Genomic DNA, 13,660 nt, shown 5'->3' on the forward strand with positions numbered 1-13,660 from the left:
TTTAGCATGAGGTAGCACTGCTTTCAGGGCACAGGAAGACCAGGGGACCTTCATGTATCCCTTCTAGACCACAGCTACTCCACGACTCTCTGAACCAGCATCAGAGACTTACATACATACATATCTAGAAGGGAGCATATAAACAGGAGGGGGAACAGCTATCCAAGGGTGGATAGTGATAGGACAATGGTTTTAATGTTTTAAACTGAGCCAGGGGAGGTTTAGGTCAGCTATTAGGAGGAAGTTTTTCACTCAGGGGTGGTGAGGCACTGGAACAGGTTGCCCAAGGAGGCTGTGGATGCCCCATTCCTGAAGGCATTCAAGGCCAGGCTGGATGTGGCTCTGGGCAGCCTGGTCTGGTGGCTGGCGACCTGCACATAGCAGGGGGTTGGAACCAGATGATCACTGCAGTCCTTTTCAACCCAGGCCATTCTATGACTCTCTGATACAAATATTTCCCATAGCATCCTCCACCAACCCAGAAAAAACATCCCCTTATGCCTACAGCACAGTGGTAACACCTAGCAGCCATCTGCTAGCCCTGATGCTGCAAGCAACCCAAGCCTGAGAAACCCAGCAAATATGAAAACAAATGTTCAGTAAAGACATCTTCCTTTCCAGACACGTGTCAAAGCACAGAAAATGGATCCTTTCCCCAGCTGGAGCAGATTTCAACTCAAGCATTAGACATCTGATAGCAAGCTGTAATTGACAAATTATTATGGAATAATTTTTACCACTAAATATATCTTTATGGATTTCTCAAGTCTTGCTGTGCTTCTAAGGGCATTAATGCAATCTCTTAATATCTCAGTTATCTATAAACAGAAGCCAGAGGCCCCTGATTAAGTAATTAGTTGTCAGTAGGCCAGAAATCATCAGTAAAATCTTACCTTCTTTTGGGATAAAAGAAACAGAAAATGCCAGAATAGAATTTGAGTAGAAAAAAAAAAAAAACATAGAATCTGTTTATCATACAGCAGAGTTCACGCTGGCACTGTGCAGGGCACTTGGCCAACAGCCCTGTGCTGGCTGTCCCAGGGACACAGCCAAAACCCTCTGTCCCTACAGCAGGTGACATCCTGGACATTGGTGAGGTTGTGGGGTTGTGTTTACCCAATTAACTTCTCTGTGGCTATAAGGGAAGATGTGGTCTCACCTCAAAATCTGTTAGAAATTCTCAGCAGAGAAACAGAACCCAGAAAATGCATTGATCTTTCCGATCACATTCACCAAATGAGGCGTCATTGAATATTTCCTTCTGCTAAGGAATTCACTTAGAAGAAATACAGCTAACCTTTGTGGGTTTTTTGTTGTTGTTTTTTTTTTTCTTTTTTTCTTTTTTTCTCATTCACTTATAAGAAGCCCAATAACCACATCTTAAGGGCAGAATCACTGTGAGAGCAATCTTGGAACTAATAACTCAAGAGCTGGTATTGATGAGAGCAGGGCAGCGATACAGCTGCTGTTCCATAAGCACAGCACACCATCCCACCTCCTTGCAGGCCACAGAAGATGCTTGGGGTGGTGTACATTCCACCAGCTTCAAATTAGAACAAGGTTGTATTGGTTTACAATCAGTTTTCTGATCACTGCATTATACCCCCCCGTATGTGAAATCAGCTCTAGTTCCAACTGCTCTGCTCAGGAATGTCTGACCGTTTGCTGCAGATTATTTTTACTACTCTTGCACTGTGAATGCAGCACATATTTGCAGCAGCAGATCTCTCCCTTCCTACTGTTTGCTTTTCCTACCTGGCACTGCAATGGCTATGGTGGTGCTGCCTCTCAATGCTTGCACACCATTCAGCCCCTGCACGTGTTCTGCTTTAACACGGCTGCCTCTAAGCAAACCTTAGATAAACCTGCAGTAGATTATGTCCAGCATGGAAAGGATCTGTGTTTTGCCAGTGCTGTTTTGTAGCCAAAGAAAACCTGCTTACTGTCAGCATGACATAAAGCTGGGCAGCAAACAGTTTTGTAGGTCTGATCCTATTCCTCATACATTATAGGATGGTTTGGGTTGGAAGGGACCTTTCAGATCACCTGGTTCCAACCCCTGCTGTAGGCAGGGACACCTCCCATAGCCCAGGCTGCTCACAGCCCCATCCAGCCTGGCCTGGAGTGCTCCCAGGGAGGGAACATCCACTGCCTCACTGGGCAACCTGTTCCAGTGTCTCACCACCCTCACAGGACAGAATTTCTTCCTAGTATCTAGTCTAAATCTACCGTCTTCCAGTTTAAAGCCATTTCCCCTTATCCTGTCACTACCTGCCCTTATAAAAAGTCTCTCCCCAGCTTTCCTGTAGGCCCCTTTGGGTCTTGGAAGGCCTCTGTAAGGTCACCTCAGAGCCTTCTCCAGACCGAAGAACCCCATCTGTCTTAGTCTGTCCTCATGGGGAGGTGCTCCAGCCCTTTGATCATCTTTGTGTCCCTTCTCTGGACCTGCTCCAACAGCTCCCACGTCCTTCTTGTGTTGGTGGTCCAGAACTGGATGCAGTGCCCCAGGAGGGGTCTCACAAGAGCAGAATCACATCTCTCGCCCTACTGGGCACATTTCTCTTGATGTGACCCAGGATATGGTTGGGCTTCTGGGATGCAAGTGCACATTGCCAGCTCACATTGAGTCTTTCATCAACCAAAGTTCCTAAATCCTTCTGCTAACAACTGTTCTCAAGCCATTCTCTGCCCAACCTGTATCTCTGCTTGGCACTGCCCCAACCCAGGTGCAGGACTTGGCCTTGTTGAACTTGATAAGGTTGGCATGGGCCCATTTCCCAGACCTGTCCAGGTCTCACTCATCAAGGAGAAAGCAATGTAACATAAACAGACAAGTGTGCCTGTCCAAACCCCAGAGGTCCTGGGAGAGCTCAGAGCCCACAATACAGTCCATGCTCAGGCAAGCCTGTACTGCCCACCTTGATGAGGAGCCCTGTGCCATGGGAGGAGGTCTGAATGAGATAATACTGTCTCCATCAGGCCTCAATCCCTCACACTAGGTGAGTGCTTCACACCCTTGTAGCAGGCAAGGTGAGGCATTCAAAAATAACGTGGATTCTGGAAAGACCCATCTACCTACAGGTCATCAACGCAGTACAATTGGACTGAAAAAAGTGTATAAATCCCACATATATTTTCATTGCAGCTGCAGAAAAGCTTTAGAATCTGTTTCAAAGGAACTTAAAATGGCTTTGTAATTACAAAAAAGATTTGGAATGATTGAAGTCAAGTACACTTGCTGAAAATCATCCTAAAAATGTCTTGGCATTAAAGAGCCTTGGATGCTTGTTTTATGCTCTTTCTCAGGAGCAGATAACATCTGCTTTTTTTTTCCCCTAGATATTAATACATTAATGTTTGCTAAAAAGCACAAGGAGAAGGTTAGCTTAGATGCAGTGAGGGAAGTGTCCTCATGTTCATAAAACACATTCTGAGCAGCGGGGTCCTTCGTGGCCAGACATCTGCTGGGCAGGTGAGCGGAAGCATGGGCACAGAAGCACGGCCCTGGGATTTGGAAAACAAAGCAGCAATTCCTTCGCTCTGCAGCCCTTGTGCAGCAGGCCTGGTTTGGTCATTCTCCCACTCCTGCAGTGCATCTTCACTCTTCACCTATGAATTCTTGCCTTCCTTTGGCCACTCTGAAAGTACCTGCAGTGCTCCTGTCTGAGTGGGCTGAACTGAATTCCCTCAGCCAGCAGTCAGGACAGTAAGGAAATCCCTCACCCTGTGTCATGAAACATTTCCCTCTGGCTCAGGGCAGACAGCCAAGCATGGATCTTGGTCTCGGTGATTGTATGAGTCAGACTCTGGGGGGCACTAGGACATCATGATGAAAGATGGGAGAGAATCACCACAGTTTCCCACACTTGTGTTTGCAGCTATTCGGATTCTGATCCTAAAATCAGGGCCAACAGTGATTAAGTTGCAGATGAGCCTCATTGTGCTTCTCTATTCCCTTTCTTCAACTTTTATAAAGTCTCCGTAGATCTCTACAGCTGGGAAATGGGCTTGGAGATATCAGGAGAAAATGCTTATCTTCAGCTCTTAAATCAAATGTAAAACATAATGCCACGGTGTTCTCTCAAATGTTAAATACCCCAAATGTACTGCACCTTCAGCTGGATGAGCAGGAGCACAGGCACACGCTGATGTGCCGAGTCTCACTGCTGGTCCCTTGGCACTGCTTTTCCATTCCCCCTGCCCTTCCAGCATATTAATTCAACTCCTGGTGCCTAACGAACACAGAGGATGCAGAGGAACAAGGAGGGTGCTGCTCCTTCCCATGGCTTCAGCTCAGAAGTGACTTTTTTCTGCTCAGAAGCACAAGGTGAGGTTGATGTTTTCTCATAGTCTATGTCTTCCTCTTCTCCCTAATCATCTCAGCTGATGAGGACAAACTAGCCAAAGCAATTATTAATTGCAATGAGAAAATTGCTCCTAAAGAGAAGTTAAGATGACAATGGTAGGAAAAGTATGCTCTGAGGCAGTGGCAGGGATGCTTCCAAGGACATCAGCTGCCTGGAACACCCACGCAGCCCTCGCCCTGACACAGCAGGAACTAGAAGGCAACTTCTGCACGACCAGCAACAGTACAGTTTCCAAATCTGCATTTCAGCCTGTTATATATCTGAACTGTATGATACTATCTCCCCTTCCTCTGTCTTATATCATCAGCCACCAAGGCAAGGATGGCAAATGCTATCTGCAGGGACATGACTTACAACGTAAGCCATGAATCCTCAAACAAAAACACCGAAGGACTTACAGAATTTCCTACACACTGACTGCTTCAAATGGCAGTTCCTGCTAGCAGTCTCGAGACCAAGCGAATGTCCTCAGAATGGTTAAGTAAACCACACTTCTCCTTAAATGTACACATTTACAAAGAAAACTGAAGATCAGGAAAATCTCCTCAAATTAATCACTGCAAATTACTCAGTCAGTTACAATTCTGGGCATCTGTGCTTCAGAGAATCAAAGGCATGCAATTTATTTGTGTGACTCTCCCAAAGTGTCCACCCTTTCCTTTAAATTCTCTTTTTGCTTTGCTTTATGGAGACCGTTCGACAGCTCTACAGAAGAGGGCTAACAACAAATCAGACTTCCCCACGTGCACTAAGCAGAACAGGAAAGGCTATGTGAAACCCTTGAGAGGGAATATTGTCTGGCATGTCTGATAATTGCAGTCCCTATTGTCTTGAATTTCTAGATTTGAAGCAGAAGGAGGTGGAGAAAGAAGATCTTTTATCACATTTTCATCTGGGGACATTATCTAACTATAATTTATGCTCTAGAGCACTTCAAAGGGAGCTGATATTTTTATAGATGTCTGAACTCTCAGAACCTGTACAGTTGCCAGCTATTAATACTCAGGAGAAATAGAAATTCAGTTCTTCGAGACCAGAAAGAAGCAAAGCCAAAACTCCAATGTACAAAGCATGCAAAGAGAATTCTAATTTGACCTTTGTCTGGAATCCAAAGTCAGAAACTGTTTGCCTAATGACGCGCTAATTGCAAGACTCAATTTAATCCCACCCAAGATATGAGGAAGCTGTATCTGAACCAAGCTGTATCTGAACTAAGGGCAGACAAAAACAGTGCACAGACACCAACCATAAACCAGCTCCACCACGGCCTTCAGCTTTGGAAATGAACCAACAGTTTGTATTTCTTTTATGACTGTGCAAAGGAACAACCAGAACGTGTGTATGTTAATGCACATCTACAAAGCCTCTATCACCAAAAAGGATTTCAAAGCACATTACTCAACTCCTGCTTTTGATATACAAGCTGTCTCTCTTATGTCACTTTCACATGGTAGCCTCTAGAATTATTTTGATGGGACTTGAACTAAATTGTCTCAGAAGCTGTATCAGGTGCCAGATTTCACCTCCCATCGCTTCCCTGGATAGTACAGCCCACCCAGAGTCCTTGTACAAACAGAAGTGGTTACTTCAGGTGTAAATTATTAGTCAGTATGGGAAAGAGTGGCACTGCTTGGTCTACAGAGGAAATGTGACACCGTGCATTGGGGCTGTTTTGGTGAGAAAGGCCTTGTTCCATGGCATGTTCTCAAGTGCTCTGTGCTGCCCAGATGCAGACAACTTTTGCAAGGCTTTGCCTCTGGCACATAAGATCTCACCATTGGTGCTGTACTCTTTGTGAGACCAGCCTATACTCAAGACTACTCAGCCTATCCTGGTCTTGGAGAAACCACCTCATAAAGGAACTAACATAAGCCAATTTCTCTACCTATAGGCCCGTACTTGGTCCACATTTTCTGAGCCCTTCTGCTCCCTCCTCTACAGACACAAAGACGAGCATCATATCTACGTTAAAACCTTTCGGCTCAATGCTTCTATTCTCTTACAAACATGTTAAGAAAAAGTCTTTCCCACAACCAAACAGCACCACTCTTCTGTGCATCCACGCACGATCCTGATCTCAGCACTCGGAGGCAGCCTGCAGGACCAGCAGGCAGGTCCAACACAGAGCATGGGGAGTCCCGTCTGACCGACTGCTTATTCTCCCTTGCTGCAGCTGCTGAGCAGCAAACTGGCAGCCACGGAATTACAGCTTTAATCACCATTTTGTTCACTCTCTACAGAAAAGTAATAAAAGATTCAACTCTGGGTGGGGTAGAATTATCGCAACTCGTCATACCCACCAGCCATACATCTGGCCCTTAATTACCCTATGGTATTTATATAATCAAAAAAATATTCAACTTGTATGACTGATCGTGTTGGAGTAGTGGAACGCATTAGCAAATAAATAGCAAAACACACAAATTTGTCAACAGATGGATTACAACCCGATGTAATTAAATGCAAAATAGTTCTGCTTTTAAAGCAATTGCTCATAAATTAGCCTGTCAGCAAATGTATGCAACTAATTGCATGAAAAAAATTAGGCCATAAGACAATATTATCTGCACACAGTCTTTCCAAACAATGTAGAAATGATTGGGTACATTATTAATTGAAAAGAAGTCAAACTACATTAGTTTAATTGCTCTTTTTTTGTGCAAACCTATTAGAATAATTTATACCATATTTACTCCTTTTTACATTTGATGATAGGTATTTAAGCCTTGTTTGTAGACTAACAATAATGATTTCACCTTTTCCTTGACATAACAACTGCAGTCAGTAAGAATGCCGTGTTTGGTCGAGGCAGTGGTGAACTGAGACTGCACCTCACAAAGGTTTTATTGGGATGGGGACTGATGAAACCTCCATCCCTCTCCAGGTGACCGAAAAGCCATAGTAGAAATCAAAGGATGCAAGGAAATCTCAGTCTGCTTGACTGCAGGAAGGAAAGACTGAAGAATTGGAAATGCATTCTAAAAAAATGCATGTGCACACAGTGATATGGGCAACCCTGAGCAAAGTAGATCCCAAGCAGTTGTTTAAGGTTAAGTCCAGTGGTTTTCAGCCCATGATCTACTATGGCTGTATAGGCTACTGATAAAGAACCCATGAAAGGCCGCTCAGAAAAGCAAGCTTGCATTTGCCATCCAGTGTGAGGCACTGTGCAAAAATAGCAGAGCTTCCCAAACCCCAGGCAGCCACTCACAGCCCATGTCTGATGGACATCAACCCAAGTGATCACAGGGAGCGTTCCATAAGGTCTCTGATCAGAACAGGTATGAATTGGGTGAAATATGGATCCTCTGCTGGTCTAAGTGTGGGGAACCTTGCTGGCAACAGAGGAATTGCATCAAAAGGAAGATCACAGCTGTGAGGCATCTCATGTACCTAATCAAAACATCTGCAATTCGTGCACAGGTAACAAACTGCTGGCAGACAATTGGCAAGCTAAGAATCATCCGTGTAAATTATTCAGTGACTAATTTTGACTAATGAATTCATTTGAGAAAAAATGAAATCTATTTACTTTGCATATATTAGGCTCTTTCCCCCCCCCTTTCTCTGCATGAATTGAAACTACCAGAATTATATGCAGAAAGGATCACCTTGGTGGCAGAGATATGCATCCCTTCAAAAAGCTTACCATAATGCAAACTTGTCAGGTAAACTAAAAGGCTGATGGTCCAAGAGCAGCTCCTGCCCTCCTGCGCTGAGTATTTCACCAAAGCAGTGGGTGTGGGAACTCCAGGGAATGGAGCCCAGAGACAAGAAGAGCTTGGACCCAAAAGCATCACCTTGTTCAGCACTGAGAGTGAGTGTGTTTATCATCAGAATAGCCACAGTAGAAAAGATAATCAGTTCTCTTACTGACAGAGTTTCCTTTCATCTGGAGTAACTGCAAATTTATTGGACGAGAAAGGAAGAGGAAGGAAGAACACTCTTGTTATAATGTTGGGTTCAGTCTGCACCAGTCCCCAAACTAGGGTTTGCAGCATATCCACATGTGGGTTAGAAGTTGCCTACTTTTATACACAAAGGGATATTCAGTTGCCAGACTCGAGGGAATCACTTGATGCAACAGAGACAGCTGAAAATGCAGCTCCTGCTTTGGATAAGTGGGCACCATGGGGTCCCCAAGATACTTTAAGCTCCCACATCCCCACCTGGGATTGAACAGAAGCTGTTCTTACACTGCCAACTGAAGATTCACGGGGATCTGCAAAAGTTACAAAACCACTTATAGCCCTCTAATTGATATTCTAAAATTGTGCTAATTTGTCACAGAGGAGAGGAGACTTCAGATAAAATTTTGACCACCCTAAGAGGAAGAAAACGGGATTCAGATTTTCTCTTTCCTTCTACTGTTCTACTTTGAAAGATATCACTTTGCCACGATCTGTCAAGATCACAATCATAAACAGGACAGTAAACTCAGCAAGGCTTTGGTACTGCTAAGATTGTTGTCACTTTTCTCACATTGCATTTACTGATCAGTTTTGGAAAGAGAGAAAAAGTCAAAGCTACTAATTAAAATTCCTTGAGTCGGTAAAGGCAAAGAGAACAAAGAAACAGGCAAAAGAAGCACAGAGTAAGGGTAGCAAATCTGAGGTCTCAATTTCTCGTCTTATTAACAGACAGAATTATTATTTACAACATTACTCTTGGCACAGGATTCACCTTCATAATCCTCATTTCATTCTGCTGGAGCAACAGTTTTCTCCAAGCGAAAGTTTTCTCTTGAGAAATCTGCATGATGTGGGGTTTGGGAACGTGATCAGGAATTCAATGTAGTGCTAGCTGCTCTTTCAGTCATCTCCTACTCCCCCAGACGTGCAGGATCAGGCAGACCAGAAGCAGTGCCCAGCAGCCTTCTGCCTTCAGCACCACAGGGGGAAGCGTAAGGCATAGGGACCATCTCTGAGAAGAAAGCTCCTAGAAATGCTCTGGCCTTGCCACTGAAGATACTGCTAAGAAGGGGGAAAAAGTAAGAAAAATGCACTGAAATGCACTGGAGAGAAACTTCTGTGAGCACTTAGAGTACATAAAATTTGTAAGAAGTCTTCTGCATGCGGCATATTCTGTTGTGGAATATCCAGTTTTTCTGACATCCCAACAGAAGTACTTGGGCTCTTTCCAGAAGCTCCCAACCCTACATGTAGACCCCTAACTGAGCCTGAACCTTAGGAAAGCCTTGACAGGGAGTTTTCCCAAAACAGAAAGAGGATTTTTTCCATCTCACCGTGGATCCAACCACATAGTCAGAAAAGAGCATGGAGTCATTTCCATGGTCAGCTTCGTAGCAAGCATCTCCCAGTGCCTGGTGAGCAGGAAAGGCAAGCAGCAAACAGCCAGTTCCATAAGCCTCAAGAAACCCCAGCCTAGGAATGGGAAAAGGAAAATTCCGTGAGCTACCTGCTGAGGTGAGGGAGGTCCTAAATCCAACCAATCAACAGCTGAACTAAATCCAAAAAGAGCCAGGTGAACACACTGTGAGCACTTACACACCTGGGCCAGATAACAACCTCTGGTTAAGCACTATGGCAGGCTATGGGAAGGAGCCCCTGAAATGCCGAAGGCAATGCTGTGGGAGTTCAGCTGGTGAAATTCTGTGGAGAGTGAGAGGTGTAGCAGAAGGATGCCACGCTTCAGGCCGGAGTATGAATCAGCTGTAGCTTAGACACTGAAGTTTAGAGAAAAGATGGACAGAGGCGGTGCCTAAATGATAGACCTGAGAGTCAGGGAGAGCACTGGCAGTTCCCATCTTGAGTGCCAAAAAAAGAACAGGAAAGAGCTTTCATTATTCTTACTGTGATGCTTCCTTTCTGTGCTTTAAGGCGAGTAATCTGGATGCACGCATCCAAAAAAAAAAATAAAATAAAAATCTAGAGTTGCCAAGGTGGGTGGATAAACCTGTCATTATTAAAATGAATCCATTAACTAAGATGCTTTATAAACTCCGGATGATCTCTCTCCTATTATCCCATAAGGAGATTAAATTTTTTCATTGTTGCTTTTATGCAATTTCTTTGGAAAGGGAAATAGCTCAAGGTTAAATTTAAAAGCCTTTTCCATCCAACAAAGAAGCCATATTAATTTTCCTTCATCTTAGAAAAAGCATATGGCCTTATGAGCTATAAAAGCTGCAAGTGTGCTTCTTTCCAGTCTCTGTGATGAGGTTTAATAATAGAACAATGTCTCACTGGCCATCGGCCTTCTTGCACCACTCTGCTGGGGAGCGAGACCGCCATGATGCTTCCAACTGGGTAAATTCCATCTGTGCAGAATAATAGTCTGCAAAATACGTTTAAAAACCTGGAAACAAACAGTTCGGGCCTCTCCTGCAAATTAGCGGCTCAGGAACTCTGATCTTCCCTTTAATTTATTGCTTCTAAGAAAAGAAAAGAGCAACTTTTCACTCCTGGAAGAAGTTAATAGTGAGAATATGTGGTTTGTGCCTCTGTAGTACAACTGGCAGCCATGGCAGCAGGTTAAATTTTGGCTTCTTGTGCTCAAGCCCCACACTGGGTTTTAGCATACACATGTATACTCATGCACATAGCGGCATACTTACACATACAACTTCCAACAGCTGAACTAGAAATCTTGACAAGTTCCTCCAGGTCAGCGAGCTGTTGTGGCTTAACCTTGACCTGAGCAACCTAACCTGGCTCTTACCAATCCCCAAAAGCCTCCCTGAGAAGATTTCTGTATTGGAACGATGAAACTTAGAAAGATCTGTACGCCCAGCAGCCCTCAGCATTGGTGAGCTCAGCAGTTGAGGGGCTATCTTGGTGCTGAACTCCACCAGCACATTTCAGGAGGATCTGGATATGCACGGAACACTCCAAGGGAAGACACAGCCTCCATGGCCCTTTGTGTAGCTTCGAGGCAGGCTCATCCCACTGAGCTGCTCCAGCCCCGCTGCACATGCCTGAAGAGTTAGCTCCAAACTGCTCCTGGTAGCTATAAAGTGTGCGAACAGAAGGGGAGAGCTCACTCTGTGTGCAGTGCATTAATGGCCCATGGTGTCACCAGGGACAAATCACTCCCACTGCTTTCAGTGGGATGATTAGAGTTTATGTTGGAATGCAAGTTTCCATTAACAACCAAGGTAAGTGAACATCAGGAAATTATACGAAGCATCAATTTTATGAGCTGAAAAATTTTTTACTTCTACCCACACAACTGAAGACATTATTTTAAGAAAGTATTTAAATCCTTCTTAAACCTTATTCTTGACACATCAAAAGAAAGAATCAAACCAGAACCTCTCCACCCTCAATTCTAAAATGAACTCAACTCCCCAAGGTGCTTTTACAGGTTTTTGATGGACAGCTTAACTCCTAATTGTCTGTTCAAAGCCTCTGCTGCTGCTTAAAGCTCACTCTCAACACAGACAGGTGTTCTGTTGTCTGGGACAAAGCCTATACCCAGGAGCCCCAAGCCACTCTTGATGATATTTGAAAAGTCATGGCAGGCAGGTGAAATCCCTGGTTTCTGGGAAAAAGACAATGTTGCATGCATTTTTAGAAAGGATGACCCAGGAAACTGCTGAGCTGTCAGCCTCACCTCTGTGCCAGGGAAGATGATGGGGCAGATCCTCCTGGAAGCTATGGTAAGGCACGTGGAGGAGAGGGAGGTGATACAGTATAACCAGCATGGCTTCACCAAGGGCGGGTTCTGCCTGACCATCCTTATGACGTTCTGTGATGGCATAACTGCATCACAGAAATGATTCAAAGGATGGAACACCTCCCCTGCAAGGCCAGGATGAGACCTGATAGCAGCCTTTCAGTATCTAAAGGGGAGTAAAGGAAAGAAGGGGGCAGACTCTTTAGCGGGGTCTGTTGTGACAGGACAAGGGGAAATGTTTTCAGACTAAAAAAGGGGACATTTAGATTGGATGTAAGGAGGAAATTTTTTACAATAAGGTTGCCCAGGCAGGTGGTGGCACCCCATCCTTGGAGACACCCAAAGTCAGGCTGGACGGGGCTCTGAGCACTGATGGAGCTGTGGGTGTCCCTGTGCATTGCAGAGGGGTTCAATGAGATGGCCTTTAACAGTCCCTTACAACTCAAACGATTCTCTGTTTGCATGGAACACTGGCATGCTTCTGATTCCATGTGTGCTCCCTTCGCCCCCTCTGTTACAACTACTTATGTTTCTGGAGCCCACAGTTTCAAAACAGAAAACAAGCAAAATTACAGCATGTCTGAGGGAAAGAAGGAACTCTGCCAATCTAGAAAAAAACCCCTTAATCTGCAGCACGGTCAACACGCTCCTTCATCTTAGTAAAGTTTCAGTACATCCTTAAATATCCCAGGGTTTTTTCAATGCTGATCTTTTAAGATACTGTTCTGCAGTTTCTTCTGGTGAGTCCAAAGGAGGCGGATGAAGCTGGCCCAGCAGCCTGCTTGAGCACTCTGAGCTACAAAAACAGGAGTTTGGTGCTTGCCTGCCACAAGTAAAATTAAGTCTTCAATCTTCTTTTGCAATTTGAAACAGAAAACCCAAATCAATAAACCTCTCAGTCCTCCTTGAGCTACAACCTAAGAGCACAGGCCAAAAACTCTATGTTATTTATTTATTTTCCCCTTCTCCCCTGTAGCAATGCTTCTAAAAATTCAATCTAGCAGTTCAAGCTTAATTGCTTGCTTTGAGACAACTCCAAACTTGGAGCCTCATCTGACTGAAGGGTTTGAAGGAACTCTGATGTTTTTATAGCATCAATGCTCAGAAGAGAATTTTTTAAAAATTATCCAGACTCTGTCTCTTCATATGCAAACAACTGAACGTTAATAAACTAGCAGCAAAATTTAAGACATTCATGTAGTTTAGGAAATAATGAGGCCTATATAATCTATTTCTCTATAACTCTTTAGACTTGAAGGATTCCTATATAAAATCAACCTTAATTGTCCAGAACCAGCCATCAATTGGCTTTGGGAATACATCATTCCAATTGATTGCAATTACAGACACACAGCAGGTGACAAATATCCCTGCCAAGACTATTGGTTCTGCTCCCAAACCCTGTCTCCCTTTCTAACTACAGGCCTAATTTCTGCCATTGCTTGGTGCCCCATTCAGGTTCAGTCCTTCCCAGTGGGAACCACTGCCCAGAGCCACAAAGGATACAGGTGACCAAGCCTCGACTGTTGGCATCTGTTCAAGCCAAAGCTTCACTCCGAAAAATGCTATTGGGCTGCAGCCAACTCCTGCACTAACAACATCTCTATCTCCCAAACGTTGGCCCTGCAGACAGCTCTCTGGTGATGCTGCAAAGC

General features: G+C 44.4%; 2 long non-coding RNA genes across 3 annotated transcripts in view; both read right to left on the bottom strand.

Annotated features, from left to right (window-relative positions):
* The window catches only part of LOC104912620, a 125,761-nt gene that overhangs the window by 19,994 nt on the left and 92,107 nt on the right, over nt 1–13,660 (bottom strand). The gene's annotated exons all lie outside the window — the stretch shown is intronic.
* LOC109369484 lies at nt 8,713–11,984 on the bottom strand. Its single transcript, XR_002118592.1, has 3 exons — nt 11,943–11,984; nt 9,613–9,751; nt 8,713–9,340 (listed from the first exon to the last, which is right to left on the bottom strand). It is a non-coding gene; the product is annotated as an uncharacterized LOC109369484 (long non-coding RNA).

Source organism: Meleagris gallopavo, chromosome 11, assembly GCF_000146605.3.
Source record: "Meleagris gallopavo isolate NT-WF06-2002-E0010 breed Aviagen turkey brand Nicholas breeding stock chromosome 11, Turkey_5.1, whole genome shotgun sequence".
NCBI classification, from domain to species: Eukaryota; Metazoa; Chordata; class Aves; order Galliformes; family Phasianidae; genus Meleagris; species Meleagris gallopavo.